The sequence below is a fragment of the Athene cunicularia genome, assembly GCF_003259725.1.
Source record: "Athene cunicularia isolate RWA chromosome 5 unlocalized genomic scaffold, athCun1 chr5_part1, whole genome shotgun sequence".
Classification (NCBI taxonomy): Eukaryota; Metazoa; Chordata; class Aves; order Strigiformes; family Strigidae; genus Athene; species Athene cunicularia.
Genome location: NW_020799101.1, coordinates 22,084,242 through 22,102,413, shown reverse-complemented (window position 1 = coordinate 22,102,413; position 18,172 = coordinate 22,084,242).

The following is an 18,172-nucleotide window of genomic DNA, read 5'->3' as shown; positions in this document are numbered from 1 at the left end:
TTACTGTGATTTAATGAAGTTCATATTGTACAGACTGAAGAATAAATGTGGAGTAATGCATCACAGAACTCATTTCACATTAACAGTACAGAAGGATGCTACCAAACCTCTGTCATCTGCTTCTGCAAATGTGTTAAAGATGCAGCAGCAGGACTAATTTTGCTTTAAGACTGGGGGAATTGGCTCCTCTGAAATCCAAGGAATGACAGTAATAAAATTTCTTGGGTATCTGGCTCTCCATGCTCTTTTCAGGTCTCAAGTATGTCATTTTCTTATCCTGAGTCCCATGAGGTGAAACTCCCAAAGGAATGGCAATTGTGATTAAGCTATTTTTTTTCCAGTGTAAGTGGTTCTTGAAATATGTTGTATGGACCCTAACAATATTAGGGGACATACTTTTTCTTGAGTCAGTATTGGAAATTTTCTAGGGAATCCCCAGAAGCTTTTTTCTTTATAAAACATATAGTTTAGATTCAGTTTTTGGTGTCAAATTTTGTTGTTTCTCAGACCAATCATGTTGAGAAGTTGGATGGGCACATGTATGAATACAGAAAAAAGAAATAAGAAAGCTCAATAAAAATATAAGATTAAATGACTTGTTTAGTTCAGACTGTGCCTATCAGTGTAGACTCTTCATGGGCTACCATATTTGTGTTAATTTGAAATAAATGGTATGCCTTTGATCCTTCTGGCCTTTCCAAGTGGGAAGGTATATAATGAATTTGCATTGTTTCCTCTGACCTGTAATTCTGGCTCTTTTTTTTAACCAGCCTTTACCACTTTCTGAAGTTAATTGAGTACTACCTGCCAATTAGTGGAATCAATCTGTTCCTGGAATGAGTTGGTGAGGTTTCAAAAAAAATCAAATAAATACATTGGTGCAAGTTCACACATAATAATCCAGGCAGTGTCATATCTTGGATGATATGAGATCATGCCCTTTCATATATTAGGATCTGAGCCAGCAAGTTTTCTCAGTCCATGTCCCATGGATTAGTATTCACCCTGAAGGCTGGGTTAGTATGCATGCTATACCCAAGAGAACACTCTATGCCCAACAGAACCATGCTTAGGGAAGTTGTCTCAGCTGTGGGACACCCAAGATTAATCCATTCTTCCTTATCTGCTCTAAAGAAGAGAACTGACACTAGGTCTTTCCTCCTAAATACCCTTAAGTGTTCTCAAATGGGACTTGCTTATCCTTTCCTGTTGAAGTTGTTCAGCTTGGGCTCAATTAATGCACTTATATATACATACACACAAATGTAAATATATTTAAACTTGTATATGGATGTAAGTCGCAAATTTATAGAACTGTCAGAACTGTAGAATACTTGGATTGTTTCCACATGGTATATATGTAAAACTTTTTTTAAATGCCCATTCACATATTTCTCCATCTTGTCTATCCTCTAAAGAGACATGAAATACTACTATTTTTTAAAATTCCTTTCCCTAACATATTGTCTTTATCAATATGCATTTCAGTAGTTTTGTTTCTTGTTTACATAGGTTCATCTTGAATGCCTAATTTGGAGCTAAAACATGGCTCTTGCCAGCACGGAGAGTTAACTGGGCTAAATCCACAAAAACGGGGCTTTGACTCCTTGTTTGTAACATTTAAATACACTGAGAGTGAATGCAGGGTCCTTCCTGAGACCCCCTTCATGGATTTTGATTGAAGGCCACAGGGGAAAGGTTACCAGAACTACAGAGACACTTTTCAAGAGAAGGTTGTTGACAGCTGCTGTGTATTTTTGCATTTTAATATGTAGATATTATAAATAATATAGAGGAAGGATATTTCTAACTGTGGAAGTACAATTTCCACTCCCCCCATCACATTCAGAATATCCTGCAAATCCTCAGGAAAACTCACTGAAGTAGAATTGGAGGCATAGAAATGACTGTGTATGCACGTGCATCAAGATTACAGCTAGTTTTGCTATTAAGTCAGTGAGGTTCTATATATCTATCAATACATTTAAATTAATCTGAAAACTTTGTCATGCATTACACTACAATTTATTATGTTTATATCCTTAAGTTGCCCGATATTAACTGACAGTGTCAAAAGGAGCACAATCCCCAAATGTGGAGCATTAATGCAATTGTTAATAGTGCTTTACTGAACTTAATGCTGCAAACTTCTGGTTTGACTCTGCATATCAGTTGTTCTCTTCCAGCATGATAAAATTTATGTCTTAGAATGCATTTAATGAGTAGGTTTTGGAGCAGTTTTAGAAAAGAAGGCATCATCATTACTGCATTTATGCATGCATGGAGCAAGTGTCACTGAAGTGACTTGACATCTAGGAGGCCAGTGGCATAGGCCAGGGTAGAATACAGATCTTGAGCCACATTCAGTGCTTGACTCTCTAGGGTAAATGCAGTTATTCATCTGGAAATGAGAATAAGTCATGTGGGTAAAGGGCACGTGCACAGTGTCCACACTGGGACTTGATTTGATATAACTTCCCTGGCTTAACTTCCCTGGTTAAAGGTGTGAAGAGAGGAGGCTGGCCAAGGTTACCCTCACTCAGAGTATAGCAGCATCATACTGCTGCAAGTTCTTCAGCAGGGATGGTTATCCTTACTCGGCTGCTTGATCCAGGCTTTTTGTGATTGTTGGAAATGGTTAAACTGATAGGAAAGCAGTGTGCTAATGAAACCAGTGGAACTTTCCAAGAAATAGTGTTCTCTAGTGGAATAAATTCAAACACAGAGTTCAGCTTCTATTTGCAAGTTTGGCAGAGCAGGAGGCTTCCACATTAAGTGCTTTTTAAATCCTGTTAAATCAACACACAACATTTTTGTAAGTAAGTAATTCAGTGATCTTAGAAAACACTTTCAGCTTCCTTGAGACCTACATTCCAGAATCTTTAGAGAAAATGGCTTCCTATATGCTTGTTAAAAAAAAAATTAATTCGAAAGGGTTTTGAGTGATTGCTTCCTCTTTGTGAAATGGTGGTGGGACAGGGGCATCTTTTTACAGTTTTGCATTACTGGAACCAAAACCCACATCATTCCTTGCTTTCCAGTGGAGTTTACTACTGAATGTCATAAACCCACCAAAGCACTAATTTCTCAAATACTCATTTCGTTATCTTTTTAATGAAGAGTTTATGTCCTCACCTCATCTCATCAATGTAGGCAGTTCAAAGAAAAAACAGTCTTGAGCTACATCCTGCTTTATGTGCATGTGTGCTATGCATAATTGATATCAGACCTCAGCAGGGCATTTGTAGGGTTGGGTAATGACAGGACGGGGGTTTAGGGTGAGAATAAAAAATCATTGTTTTTCACAAATGATTTATTAGGCATTTGCAACCGCTAAACTCATTGGAAGCCCATAAATTTGCATACATTTTTACTGATGTGACCCAATTACAGAATGAAATGAATTTCATTAAAATGTATACACTGACTCTCCTTCCAGTAAAGTGCTTATTATTGGCTGCCTTTTGTATCTTACTGAGGGAGAGGTTTGTTTCAATGAAGTCTGTAGGCTAAAGCATTTTATGTTTAGACTCAGATCTTACCTCTCAGCTCTGTCAATTCTTTTTCCTCTTTGTAGTCAGCCTAGTTGTATTGCTTTCAAGTACCAAGGGTAATCCCTCTAGCTTTCACAGGCATTGTCAGCTGCTTTGATTCATGATCTACTATAACATGCAAGTGGGTGCTCATTCCAGTGTGAGAAGTTCCATAGTATACACCTTATTCTTTATCTTCAAGGTGATGCTGGGGGATGCACTACCTTTCAGCTCCTCCACATTGTTCCCGAATCTATGGAGTATATCCCTCTCTTTTTAATACAGAATATATATCTTCTAGTGGTGGTGAGTTTGAAATTGGCAGAAGGACGCTGAATTGAATGCCTTGAAGATGGAACAGTATACAAGCTCCTTCTCATAGAGCAATTTTACTTCTGTACAAAACAGCTACTTAAGTCTTACTTAAGACCTGCTTTAAAAATAACTTTTGAACATGTGACCTTTAAACTGGTTTTCTGCCTTACCAGCATAATCACTTCGTATTAATATATATCTCATTTTGGGGGAGAGATGAAACACAGAGTGTTTGGTTTTCTTTTGTCATATGTCTTGAATTGGTGTATTTTAGGGGAGATGAACACAAAAGCTGGTGAAACTCCAGTTTATAATAAATAAATAAATAAATAAAGCCATGTAGCGGATAGTAACTGCTATGTTACAGACATAGTGGTGAAGAACGCACACACAACAAACAACCCAAGGGAAAGACTTGTGTACCAAAAACTTGTCTGCTAATTTCTACTGTATCGGTCTAATTGAAGATACTACCAATCGGTATGAAAATTGCCTAATTTACACTGTATGGCAGCTATCTTTCATTACAGCTGTCTGTGCACACTTTATGTTAGACACCTAACATGTAGGGTTTTGTATGCCAACAGCATTTGCTGAAGTCATCTGTTGCTCTGTAGTCTTCTGTCAAATATGCAGACCAAATCTCATTAACTTTAAATAAAGTAACGAAGCATTCATCAAGAGATGTCTTTCCTTAAGTGCAGTGAGCTGTGAGAGGGAATACTGTGATTTCTATTGCATGTTTTCCTAAGGTAATGTTGCTTTTGAGTGTTGTGGATTTAGAATATGTAAACAGATATTCATACAGTGATGACAGATGTATTATAAAACTCTGAGATAAATCAATAGAGACAGAATATGCACTTAAATTATGTAGCATTACTTGTTTATATTCCCAGTTGCATTAAGGTGCAACTTAAAGCGAGATTTTCCATCTTTATTTCTGCATACCAGCAGCATCAACACTTCTGCACTTACTAACCTCAAGAGACAGAAAAATCATCAGTCTGCTTAAATGCCTACTGACAGCTCTCCTTTCTACAGAGGTTAACACTGAATGGGACATCCCGTAAACTAACACTGATATTTCTAAGCTTTCACAGTGTTGACATGCAGTAACCTGGCTTCAATCATGAGAGGCACATACCTGTCCTCCAGTCTTGTTATTGAGTGGTTTCAGTTTTAAATCCTTTCATATCCATGAGAGGAGCCCTAAAGAGAAAAGTAATTTGTTTATAATCAGAGTAGACTCAGTACAGAAAGTAGCAGGGGAAGTTGTTTTTATATGCTTCATATAAGTTGTTCATACCTAGGCCTTAGCAAGCAGCTGTATTTAGGGAGTTCAGCATTCATTCCTGCTCGTTAGTTGGTCTCTTTATTAAAAGTACCAACAAGGGAACCAATTAGTGCTGGATGTGGCTGTGGTATGTTTTTTTATGAAGGCACCTGTTCAACCCTCAGGAAGGCCAAGACTTGCTCATTTCAGAACATTGGGCTACTAGCAGATGATGATGGTAAATGATGATTAGCCTCTATTGTCCTGATCTGTACTTACAGTGAGACTGAAAGGCGTAATATTCATTACCATCTCTACACAGCCTTCAGTATTTATTGCTGGTGCAAAGGTGCCCCTCAGGGCAATAATAATTATTATAATTATATAATAAATAATAAACACTTTCATTTATTAAACCTAGAATAAAGACAACATGAGCAAAGACCATGTTACCACCATCCATATCATCAGTAAGCTTCAATCCTGCATTGAAGATTTGACAGTGAGAATGCTTTGATTGGAGGTCTTTCATTTCTTTCATTTTTTTAATACATTAATTTCAGGACCTTCTGAGATTGCTGGAAAAAGAACTAATTAGCAATCACAGTCATGGCATTTCTGTGCTGGTGGATACCTGTCCAAAGAAAATGAGCCATGACCAAAGAGCTGCTTTTGCATGGGGCACTGAAATTAGATATTACTGTATTTCCATTATTTTTTACAAATATTAGATATTACTGTATTTCAATTATTTTTTTTTACAAATGACCTACGATAGATTTATCTGATAACTAAATGTGAGAGGCAACCATTCCTATGTATTTATTTATATATTGTCTTGGCCTCATATTTCAGACTTCACTGTTAGATGGAATTCATGCCTCCCCAGAGAGCTGACTGCACTTTTACTAACTTACACTTGTGGCAAACGCAATGTCATCACTTTTTGTGCCCATGACCCTTCTTCTATGCATAAATTTCTTGAGACATTCCTTTTTGGTTGATAAAGATCTCTGTCATTGGGTATTCTTATATTTGCTGAAGATGACAAGATACCTTGAAAACTTAAGTATGAGTGAGAGCCGATTTTTCTTCTGAGATTTATCTCTTGATATTTCACACATCTAAAAAGAGGGGAGCAGTTCCAAATTGTAGGGGGAAATATATTAACCACATGTGAACTGCAATTCTTGCAAATAAATCTGAAGTAAACCATATAAACTGAATCAGAGTTGGATAAGACTTCATCTAAACTTATTTTCTTCAATTATAGACCACGTTGTATCTGATACACCTTACAAACTATTCCCAGTATTCTTAAATACTACTACCATTAATTAAAATGTGCAATAATAGAGAATTCTCTGAGATAGAAGATGAGAAAAAATGACCAGTGCTCAACAGTAATACAAACACAAGTTTTGCATAGGGATTGAAGAATTTGAAAATAATAAGTAAAGTACTCTAGGGTGTTTGTGTAGGCTGTACTTTATTCTTTGTACAAATTAGGATACAATCCACAATACATCATTTCAAGTGTTTTAATCTTGATTTTACAACTCTTGATAAGGAATGCTTCCAACAATTAGTGCCTCTTAAAATCAATAGTTACACAAAGCAAAAGGACACCACAGATCGCTATTTACATTGTAAAGTTAACATTGTTAAAGTTTCAGAAAAAATGCCCACTTTACAAGTGCTATTCTTACTAAGGTATTAATTTTGCACTTTCTTCAGCAACTTTTAGTGTTGGACAACTCTAGAGAGAGGCTTACTATGTTCCTTTGGCTTTTATTTATGAGACTGGCAACAAACTGGGCAAATCACATTCTGGGTTGCATTAAACACAATATGATCAGATGGTCAGAAGAGGTGATTATCCCACTGTATTCAGTGTTGATGTGGCCTCTCCTTGAGTACTGTGTACAGTTCTGGGTCCCACAATTTAAGAAGGATGTGAAGGTCCTTGAATGTGTCCATAGGAGGCAACAAAGATGGTGCAAAGGCTGAAATGTCCTATGAGGAGCAGCTGAGGACACTGGGCTTGTCTAGTTTGGCGAACAGGAGGCTGAGAGCCACCTCATTGCTCTCTACAACTTCCTATTATAAATTCCTTTGAGTTACTCGAGCGTGTCCAGAGAAGGGCAATGAAGCTGGTGCAGGGTCTGGAGCACAGGTCATACGGGGAGCGGCTGAGGGAACTGGGGGTGTTTAGTCTGGAGAAGAGGAGGATGAGGGGAGACCTCATTGCCCTCTACAGCTCCCTGAAAGGAGGGTGCAGAGAGCTGGGGATGAGTCTCTTTAACCAAGTAACAAGCGATAGGACAAGAGGGAATGGTCTCAAGTTGCACCAGGGAAGGTTTATACTGGATATTAGGAAGCATTTCTTTACAGAACGCGTTGTTGTGTGTTGGAATGGGCTGCCCAGGGCAGTGGTGGAGTCCCCATCCCTGGAGGTGGTTAAGAGTCAGGTTGACATAGTGCTGAGGGATATGGTGTAGATGAGAACGGTCAGTGTTAGGTTAATGGTTGGACTGGATGATCTTCAAGGTCTTTTCCAACCTAGATGATTCTGTGATTCTAATTCCTGAGGTGGGGAACTGGAGAGGGAGTTTCTGAGCTTTTCTCCCTGGAATCCAGTGACAGGACGTGTGGGAATGGTTCAAAGCGATGTCAGGGGAGGTTCAGAATGATATTAGGAAACATTTATTGAAAGGGTAAAGACTGTTTTAGATCCCTTCCAACTGAACTTTTCCTTTTTCTTTTTTTTTTTTCTTTTACTTTTTCTTTTTTTTTTCTTTTCCTTTTTTCTTTTTTTTCCTTTTTCCTTTTTATCAGAAAACCCTCAAGGAGGAGCACGGTATTTTTGGCTTCATGCATTCATACGTACTTTGTGCCGAAGGCAGATCTTCAGTAGATATAGGAAACAGTGCAACAGCTCAGTGAACCACTCCTCTCTGCCTCCTGCGGGGAGACTTCTGCACAACCACTGCAGCACTGAGTTGCTGGGAGCAGCATATTTGCAGCAAAGCAGCTCTGGTACACAGAACTTGCCTCAGAGGCAGTTTCAGACTGCTTGTTGGATGGCTGTACTCTGACATGCCCAGCTTCACAACAAATGAAGTCATCTACAGCCTTGCCAAGCAGACAGGCTTTCAGGATAGGGAGTATTCTCTCTCCCCAAAAGAGGGTTTCTGGTTACTTGTGGTGCTCTCCTCCCCCCCCCTTTTTTTTTTTTTTTTTTTTTTTTGGCTGTGTAGACAGATTTAGGTCTGGAGGGAAATACCAAAGCCTCACCTTCATTATGGGGGCCAGGGGGATGCAGTTCAGCTCTGTTAGCTAGTTGTAAAGTTGTAACTACATCACAAAGTGACCTGCCTGATATAGCTAGGACAAACTATTATTTTAGCATTTATGTTGCTGATTATCAGAAAATGATGGCTGGATCAAGGCTTGTATTGCAGAGTTTTCCTGGAACGAGGTAGTGTCAAAGATTATAACTGAGCTTTCCTTTGTCCGGACACAGAAGAGAGATTGTCTATTAACATGACTTCACATACCCCACCATCAACTGCAATCAACTGAAACAAGGTGTTACGGCTTAACCCCACTCTTTCCTTTGCTCCTCTTATATAGGTATTCTTTTTTCATGATACACTAAGCTAAATAAGGCACAAGAAGTTTCATGGCATAGAATGTGAAAGGAGAGAAAAGCTGAAAGTGGAAGAGAAGAAAAATCCCCTGAGCAAAAGCTCACTTATTAGAGTATTTATTTTTTCATTAAAACTTGGCAGCTACTTTAAGAATTAAAATATTACTGGTTTTCAGATTTTACAACTGACTAGCCTGTGAATTTAAAAGCGTTTGGGGAGGGGTGAATAGTTCATTAGCTTGTTCCCTCAATGACACTTTCAAATGCTTTCCTTATGGTGACCTCTATTTTAAATTTATGGGAATCACTTAAGTGTCAAACAAGTTAAGTGGTGCATTTCATTAATGAAAGATTAATGGAGAAGACCTTGGGCTAGTTTGCAGTACTTGTTTACAATACATAGAATTCATTAGAAGAACATCAGTCAAGCAAGGATCCTGCATGGCTGCAGTGGTGTTGTAAATGGGACTTTATTCTCTTTTTTTCCAGTTAATGAAAGTATGAGGCAGGGAAAAATACACATAAAAGAGATTTAATGAGTCTTTGGAAAAGTGTTAAAATAGGGTACACAAGTCATAAATTTCAATTACTAACTCTACTCCAACCATGCTTATTAGTGTAGGAACGAGATATCAGCTCATAAAGGGATGAAAGTATTTGTGACAGACAGGGACCAACTAACTTGCAGAAATTTGAGACTATGGTCCACTGGTTAGAATAAGGGACTGGGAAGAAAGTCTTAGTGCTCCCATGTTGTCTCTGCCTCTGAGGTGACACATGACCTTAAAGTAAGTAACTTCTCCCCAGAAACGGTGCTGCTTCTCAAAAACTCACTTTCTTCAGAAGGTCCTCAGGGACAGTCTTTGAAAAGAATCTTGTTCTGTACAGAAGAACATAATGAAGAGTATGGGTAACTGAAAAATCAAAGTCACGCTTTCAAGAGAAAGGCATAGTTTATTATCTCAAATGAAAAGTTGTGCAAAATTGTACACTTCAAATATATTCTCCATCTTAAATCAGGCTATAACAACCCATAGGCTTTGTCTCAGAAAGGAAACAAGTCTTTTCTTTAAAACTCTTTTCATCACATAATAGGTGAGGAGTCTTTTAAAGACACTTCTTTCCAACCACACAGATGCCAAAACAACACCCTGGATTAAAGAGATACTAATAATATGGCAAGCTTTAAGTGTACATGATTCAGTTCTCTCCATTGTACTATAGGTATGTTTATCAGACAAGTGATCAACACTGCACTAGACAGTGAATCCCAAGTCATAAACAGTGTATGGTATGGAACAATTCAGGCATATGGATTCATAAACATGAAGTATCCTGGCGCACAGAAGAACTTCTGGGAGGTGCAGTTGGTCCTCTTTCCTCCGCTCCTTTCTTTAAAGGAGCATAAGAAAGTATACAGCTTGGGACAAGCTATATGATAATGATAAAATTACTTTGTAATAATGTTCTGATATTAAATCCACATATCACTGGGCTGGACACAGAACTTTGGTTTTGAGTGTAGAAAGTTCCTGTTGTAGTTCAGACCTGCGACAGAATACAAGAATAAGAGTGTAATAAGCTGTGCCTGTAAAATGAGAATAATGTTATTTGTAAAATTGTTGTACCACCTTGTTTCTGATCCTTGGCACTACTTACATCCAGTCATTGAACTGTTTTCCCAGTTCTCATTGCAGAGTTGTAAATGTCTTCTGGTTTTGGGAGAATGCTTTTAAGTGCTTTGAACACCGGACTGCTTCAGAGTGATCCTGCAGGCCTGTTGAGGCTTGCTGGCTGCCAGTTTTCCAAGCAGAGCATTCAGATCAGGCTGCATGAAGGAGTAAATAAAGAATGACAGTTAACAGCTTTTCTGGCTTTCTATCAGCAGTGGATTAATAATGTAAAGTACTCTGCGAAACAACTTACTTGTTTTTGCTGAGATTAAATGGAATCACTTGGAAAACTATGTGGGTTTATTACTATAATAACTTTCATACAGTGATAACAAATATGAGCACCATAATATCTAGATCAGTCCTTAATGGTCACAAGTACTGTTTAATGTTCTTAAATCAGTTTTGGTATAACAGCTCTGAGGATTATTTTGTTTAATAATACTAATGAAAGCAATAGGAATATATCCAGATGCTGATTATATTAATCGAAGGGGGAGGAGAGAAGAGACCATAATTATAGAGTACAGTGAGGCAGAACTGAGCTGACATTTGCAAGGTTTTTCCCAACACAAACCGGCTGACTTAAAAATCTTTTGAAAAAAGCTTTTTCTTCTCTTTCACCAGGCTTCAAAAATTTGTTCAGAATGAACCAATACTTGGAAATGGACAAGCATGAACTGTGCATGTTGCAAGACTGTAGTTTCCCTGTATTGTGAACAAATTTATTTAGCTGTGGCTGTACCTGTGAAAGACTACAGTATGTCCTGTTCAGATAACTGGGATCAAAATGGTAAAAACCTCCAGTAATTATGATATCATCATCCTTCTAGAGAAAGGCTATGATTCCCTGATTGCTCACAGAGTTGGCTTAAGACACACAGGACCCTTCAGTTGACAACAAAGCTGATGGTAAAATAGTTTATATTTTTTCTTCAGAATTTTCTTAGCAAGACATTTTTTTTTTTTTTTTTTTTTTTTTTCCCAGCATCCTAGGGGAAAAAAACCCCATTGACTCCCAGACTTATTTCCTATAGCTATTTTCTTCTGTAAGGCTCTTTTTCGTCTTGAAAAGTTGAGAATGTGATACATTGTGAAAAATCTCCAGCCTTAGGAACTTGGGGTATGAAGCCCAGTAAGACTTCATGAGGTATTAAAGCAGCATTTTCAATCAGTTCAGGGTGGTTTTAGCTTTGGGGGTTTGGTGTGGTTTGTTGTTGTTGTTGTTGTTGTTGTTGTTTTTGGTTTTCTGTAACTGTTTGCTCAGGGTTGTTTTTTGTTTGGTTTTGGTTTTGGTTTGGTTTGGTTTAGTTTATCAAGAAAATAAACTTAGAAAGTTTGAAATCTTTCATTTACAGATCACCTGTATGAGGACAGCTGGCCTACCTGGTTTGTGTTCAGTACTTTCTGCTGCTGTCAGACTAGTGGATTAAACACCAAAGTGTCCCCTCTTTTGTAGTGCATGAGGGCTTGCAGGCTCCCTTCAGAGTGGTTTACCAGATAGATCTTGCGTGTGCTGGAGGCCAGTCCTGAGTGCTTGAAGATAAAACAAGTACCAAGGCAGATCTAAACTGGTTACTTCAGATCCCAAGTGGGAAACATGTCCTTGTGGCATCCAAGCCTGCAGTATTAGTTCATGATCTACATATGTAAATAATCACTCAAAAAGACCTTCTGTTTCTAGTGTCTTGCCTGTCAGAAATGTACTTTCATCAGAGGATTTTAGTATGTAGGTGTGATGATAGCACTGGTTCCTATCTATCTTCCATACAGTGTATCTTCCTTCAGTGTTTTCATTTTATTAATGAAGCCATTGACTTGAAAGACTGTTTCATTGAATAATAAAGCTCATAATTATTTATCTAAACTTCCAGATTTCTGTAAACTTCTAGGTTACTCTCTAAATTTATCACTGGTTTTTCTTCCCACTTCCTCTTTTGTTTTTTGTATTCGAGTGTGTGCCATACTGAGGTGATGAACAGTTCAAACTGTTTTCTCAAACTGTCTTACTATTGTAAGTGAAAAAAACCCTACAAAAGATGCAGTCTTTGTAAAGATGTACTCCTTTCAGTCAAAGATTTCAGAAATGAGAGACTTCTTGAGTTTAATCCATTGATTCAGTTCTTAAATTGTAACACACTCAACAAAGTACCAATGAGTGACAATAACTGTGGAATTTTCTTTACTTTGATGGACCCACTCAGTAACCAACAGACCTTATGATCAGAAATGCTGTTAGTTATGTGGACTGGGAAAAAAGCTCTAGAGTTTAAAGGCCATTCAGCTGTGAGCAGTTTTGTTGATAGCATACAAAGCAAGCCAGCCAATAAAACTTAGGAGCTAACATAATCATTGTTGAAGAAAATTAGAGCTATAGCTGCATCTCTTCTTGATATACCTGCTACTTGATACCACCAAGTACTGAAAAGGAACAATACTTTCTGAGTTTTAAAACTGTATTGGAAAGAGATTATTTGTCTGGCCTGTGCCTGACTGACTAGTTCACTTATTAGCTTATGTCTTGTCTCTGATTTTTGGCAGAATCTCAAAGTCAATCTAGAATCATCCCATTAATCTCTTCAGTCACCACAGTACTGTATTTTATATTGACCAAAGACAGATATTCTTGTATCAAAGGCATATTAATCTGTTAAATCAATTTAACCTCTAAAATTTGCATCCTTTGACTATGATAATGAAATGTTTCATACCCAGTTCAACACCTAAACAAACTGTCACGTGAATGCAGTGTCAAAGTTCAGAAGATCATTATAAAGTGAAAGGAGAAAATGTTTTGTAGTTTCCCAGATCTGAGATCTTTCTGTAGTAAGGTAAACTTCTGGTAAAGTCATCAGCATTTTTCACTCACTAAGGGCTTAAGAGCCTGGCACAAACAATCTGGAAGAGGTTTCCAGAATGAATAAAATTGCTTAGAAGGGTGGAGACTAATTCTCTCTTATCTGCCTTCTGGACTTCTGGAAAATATTTTGTGGCTTTTTTCCCCTAGAATTTTCATTAACTTCAGGAAATATATGAGAAAAAATGCAGAGTACATCACAGAGAACTGTAGGTAGTCTATGCACATATTTCTTCTTTATTGTTACATTTTAGACTGATTTGTGGAATAATATTCTTAAGTGGAAATCATTTATTAAAGAAATCAGCAACTGATATTCTACACAGGATTTATTCTAATGTGGTTCTCCTTGTTAAGGAGGAACCATATGGTATTTAGAGCTCTATACAGGACTGAAAAAAATCTGATGGCTGGTAGATATGCTAGAGGTGAACACAGAAGAATGTGAGACTGGAAGATGCATTGTGAATGGAGGGTATCTACTGCAATCCACTGCCATTTCAAGTGTTTATCATCTGCTTCTTAGAAGTAGCTTTTGGCTTTTTTTAAACAGTAATTCTGTCTTTAATATTGTTCCAGAATGTCACTGTTTTCTCTGATGATTAGTATCCATATATCAGCCCACACATTTATTCAGATAAGGGAGAGACCTTATGGATCAAGGACAATTTGTGTAAAACATAAAGGTCATTTTTGATGTTTTCCACAAATAATTGCCCCACTTTATTCTAGTGATTCAGCTGTGCTGGCAAACTTTCTTTATAAAGTGCATTTATCCAAGGAAGTCGCTCTATAGCTATTTTTGTTCATCCTGTTTCACCTATACTCTTCAACATAAAAATTAGAAACATACAAAAGGAAATTTTTCTACCTTTTAGTTAAGGAAACAATCATTGTTCCTTCTTTTTACTTCCTCTGGTCTCCTGAGATTAAAAACAAGTCTTACTCTAATTTAAACATGTTTTATTCAGTCAGGTTTGAGAGCATTAACCTCCACGTGTAGAAGGTTCCTCCTTATGATCTTTCATTCTTGTGATCTATTAGGGAATATATAAAATAGCTCAAATTTGATATGACATTTTCTTTTGAAATTATGAGTTAACATGATTTATTATTTTCTGTCTAGTGGAGACAAATTCCAGACATTATTTACTATATATAAACAGTGTACCTCATTGTTCCATTGCAGCATGTTTTATCATTCTGTTTATCAACATAAATGTTAGAAATTAAAGCAAAGAAATAATCAAAAAGTTAATAGTCCTTCTTATTGACTATTTTTTCTGTTCTGTGTCTTACATAGTGTGGCTCACCTTGAGTGATAGTGCAAATGTCCTACAAGCCAGCAGATACTAAAGCAATCTCATGATCTCCATTTTACATTCAAATGTGAGGGACGTGAATGACAATTTGGTGTAAACAGTAGTTCTGCCTTGGCAGCTCTACCTTGTGTCAGTGAATGACAGGCCTCTATGAACTAATCAAAAGGACACCATTGCTTGAATATGTTGAATTCTCTGGCTCCGTTCCCTCCCTAAAGGGATGTTTTTCAGCTTCCCTTTGCTCAGCTCTGACTATAATCTGCTCGATATGGTCGATTACACATGTATGGTTTATATCTGAATCTGAGTGATTACTGAGAAAAGCTTATGCTGTTGGACAAGATTCTTCTACAGCTGAATCACCTTTTATTGCTCTGCAGGATTTCCACAATGCTTCTCCATTGGTTCCAGATGGTCAATAAGACCAGTTTTTATGCTATTTGCAGAAGCATCCAAACTTGGCAGTAGGATCCAGACCAGAGTAGTTCAAACACTTTTGCTAATTCTCCTGTAATAAAATCTGAGATGCTATAGGCTGTGAGAATATATTTAACATTTATTTTTAGGGGAAGTACTATACTGATAACCTACCTTTCTGCCCTACGGATAGGTTGCTTCTGGAAGGAAAAGCTCTAAGACAGAAGGTTTCTGTTGACCAGGGTACATAGATTATATGTATGTTTTGAAGTTTAAAGTCACAAATGAATAACACTTTCACATGGAAACTTTCATATCTATTGTTTTTGCTCATTTATATCTATTGGTTTTGCTCATGTCCTCACCTCCAGTGATGCTTGCTGTAATGCATGTCCATGAGGAACTCTATTCAAGGAGGTCTCCAAAGGGCGTTCAGGTGGAAGAGACTTTCAGAATTAGTGAACTAGAAAAAGTAAAATAGCAAACTTTTTAATGCCTTGAACAAATTTATCCTATAATTAACCCACGGAAAGCCACATATTTTTTCTTCTTTTTTCATACAGCATACAGTGTTCACTTTTAATTTCACAATGGCTAGAAAAATCCATGATAACTGTTCAGTCTGACTTTTGGGATAGTAAAGAAGAACTCAACTCTTTTGTTTCTCTGATGTATGTTTTAGATTACATTATATAAGTGTTTTGCAGTCAAGTGAATTTGTTTCTCAGAGAGTTTTTCCTCCAGATAGGAAATCTCAAGTTTTTCCCCAGGTGAACAGTGTTATCAATATTACTTAGTACAGGATGGCATAAGATTGTACAGCTACAGCAGGAGGAAATTGCTCTAGCAGGCAATTTACAATAGGATGGTTTGAGAATGACACCAAATCACAAAGACATGAGTAATACAGAGGAGGTGTGATCAGTTCTAGTCTCTTTTCCAATTGGAACAATGGGAATTTTGAGGTGACCCCTGCTTGAACTAACTTAAATTATGGAGTGCATACTCCAGTATATAACATAAGGAAGACAATTTTCTGTTACTGGCAGGAAGCATGGAAAAAAATCACCTGAAAATGAGCAACTTGGGAACAGACTTTCAGAGAATGTGATTTCATGTTAAAGAGTAATAAACATATGAAAAGATGTTGAGAAGGGAGGTGGCTGGAGCTAGAATCAGTGATATATTAAAAATAGAACTAGATGAGATTCTTAGCAGACACACCACAGGAAAAGAAAAAAATAGAAAATAGGAATGTGAAAATGAGGAACATAAAAAGAAAAAAAAATGTAAAGATCTACACTCCTGGATTGTGGCTGATTTTTTTTCTATCACATGATGATCATATTATACTTCTGTAATGACAGAAGTTTATATTGAAATAAGTTGCACAAATGTCAACTATCAAATCTTTCCAGTGGAAAATTAGAAATGAGAAGCAAGTTGAATAGCTTTGTATATATTTGCATTCAGACTCTGAGTGCAGAGAGGAAGGAGTGGGGGAAATGAAAGAAGAATGGAGTGGAGACATAGACTGTCAAGTAACTATGTAATATTTATTGAGTACCTATGTTGTTCCAGTTGCCTCTTACCAGTTACCCTTTCACATTTTCCTTGGTGGCAGAAGCCATGACATGTGTGTTAATCAAGAAAGAAGGTATATTTTCCAGTGACTGGAACAGAAGATTAGGAGTAGGAATTGCTTGGTTCCTCTCCTAGTTTAGCTCCTATATGTCTTTTTTCTTGCTTACCATCCCACGTCTGTGCCTTATTTTCCCTGTCTAGAAATTGGGGTTGATGATGCTTAGCTGCTTCAGAGGGTTGTAGTGAACATTAATGTTTACTTGGAGATACCCTGTCAGAGGGACACAAGCAAATGCAAAATGTCATTAAGGATAATTGTCTTCTCTAGCTGATGTCAGTACTGATCTTAAAATAAACAAATTTGGGCTTGGTAGTCTGTTGGGATTCAAGAGGACTTTCTGCGAGAGAATGGCCATGTGAGCAATCCTGCGTGAGAACAAGACTGATAAGAGCCTCAGCCTGAGCAAGAATGCGATAGGAAGTGACCCTGAATGAGGGGGGAGAAACTCGACGAGACAAACAACCCCGGGAAGGGGTTGGGATGGAAGAGGAAGTTATACCAGGCAGGAAGCCTGGCAAGGCTGATGTGGAACTTCTTATCCAGTCGTAAGAAGGTTTAAAGCACGGGCTAAGTTAACTGTCCAGTCTTGAGGACTTGTACTGCATGTTACTCGCGTGTGTGGGAGAACATTATAAAAGGGCTTTCTTAGTTGTAATAAATGGGTGTTGCTTGATCACATTGGTCATGTGCATGCTCAGCTCTCCCGCAGTAGTCCTGCTGGGAAAATATAATTCCATCATTTCTACAAGTGTTATCTTCCTGGTGCCTTTGAAGAATCCAGGCAAGTCCACCAGATTCCATCTGCATTGGATGATCTTGCTGCAAGACCCTACATTAGTAAAAGCTGTTTATTTAAACATTTTGTTTTCAGTACGTTGCCCAGTCCATCAGCAGATATTTTAAGCTTCTGTGTCATGACAACCACATCTAATCCAAGATGAAGAAAAAATATCTACAAAGATATTTTTTTGAGAAAGATTATTTTCTAAATATTTCTGTGACTGTTGTGATTGCTGTAACTATTTTTCAGAAATTAGCCATTCTGAACATTTTTTATTTGCCCATAGGCACCTTGCAGTTATTTCTTCCAGCAGCTGATTTAGGCAAAGTAAACAGGTATAGTAATGGATTAATTCTGTCACACTGAGGTTCAACTGCCAGCTAGAACTTCTCAAACCTTGGGTTTTCCTTCCCTTTATTTTCTGTCACTGGTGCAGAATTTCTGTGTATCATTTGTTAACGAGAGCATACCTTGTCTGAATGTGAAATCCCTTTGGTTTTTGAAAGATATAAATTCTACAAGATTGAAAAATATTGGTTATGTAGAAGGAAAAAAAGGCTGAAATCTTTATAGTAATTAGTAACAATTAGAACTACTTAGTTACCCATATTGGGAGAAGTTATACATCATGTCTTTTACTACCCTTTCAGTTTTGCTTAGCTTTAGATCTTTTTTTTTTTTTTTTTTTTTTTTTTTTTTTT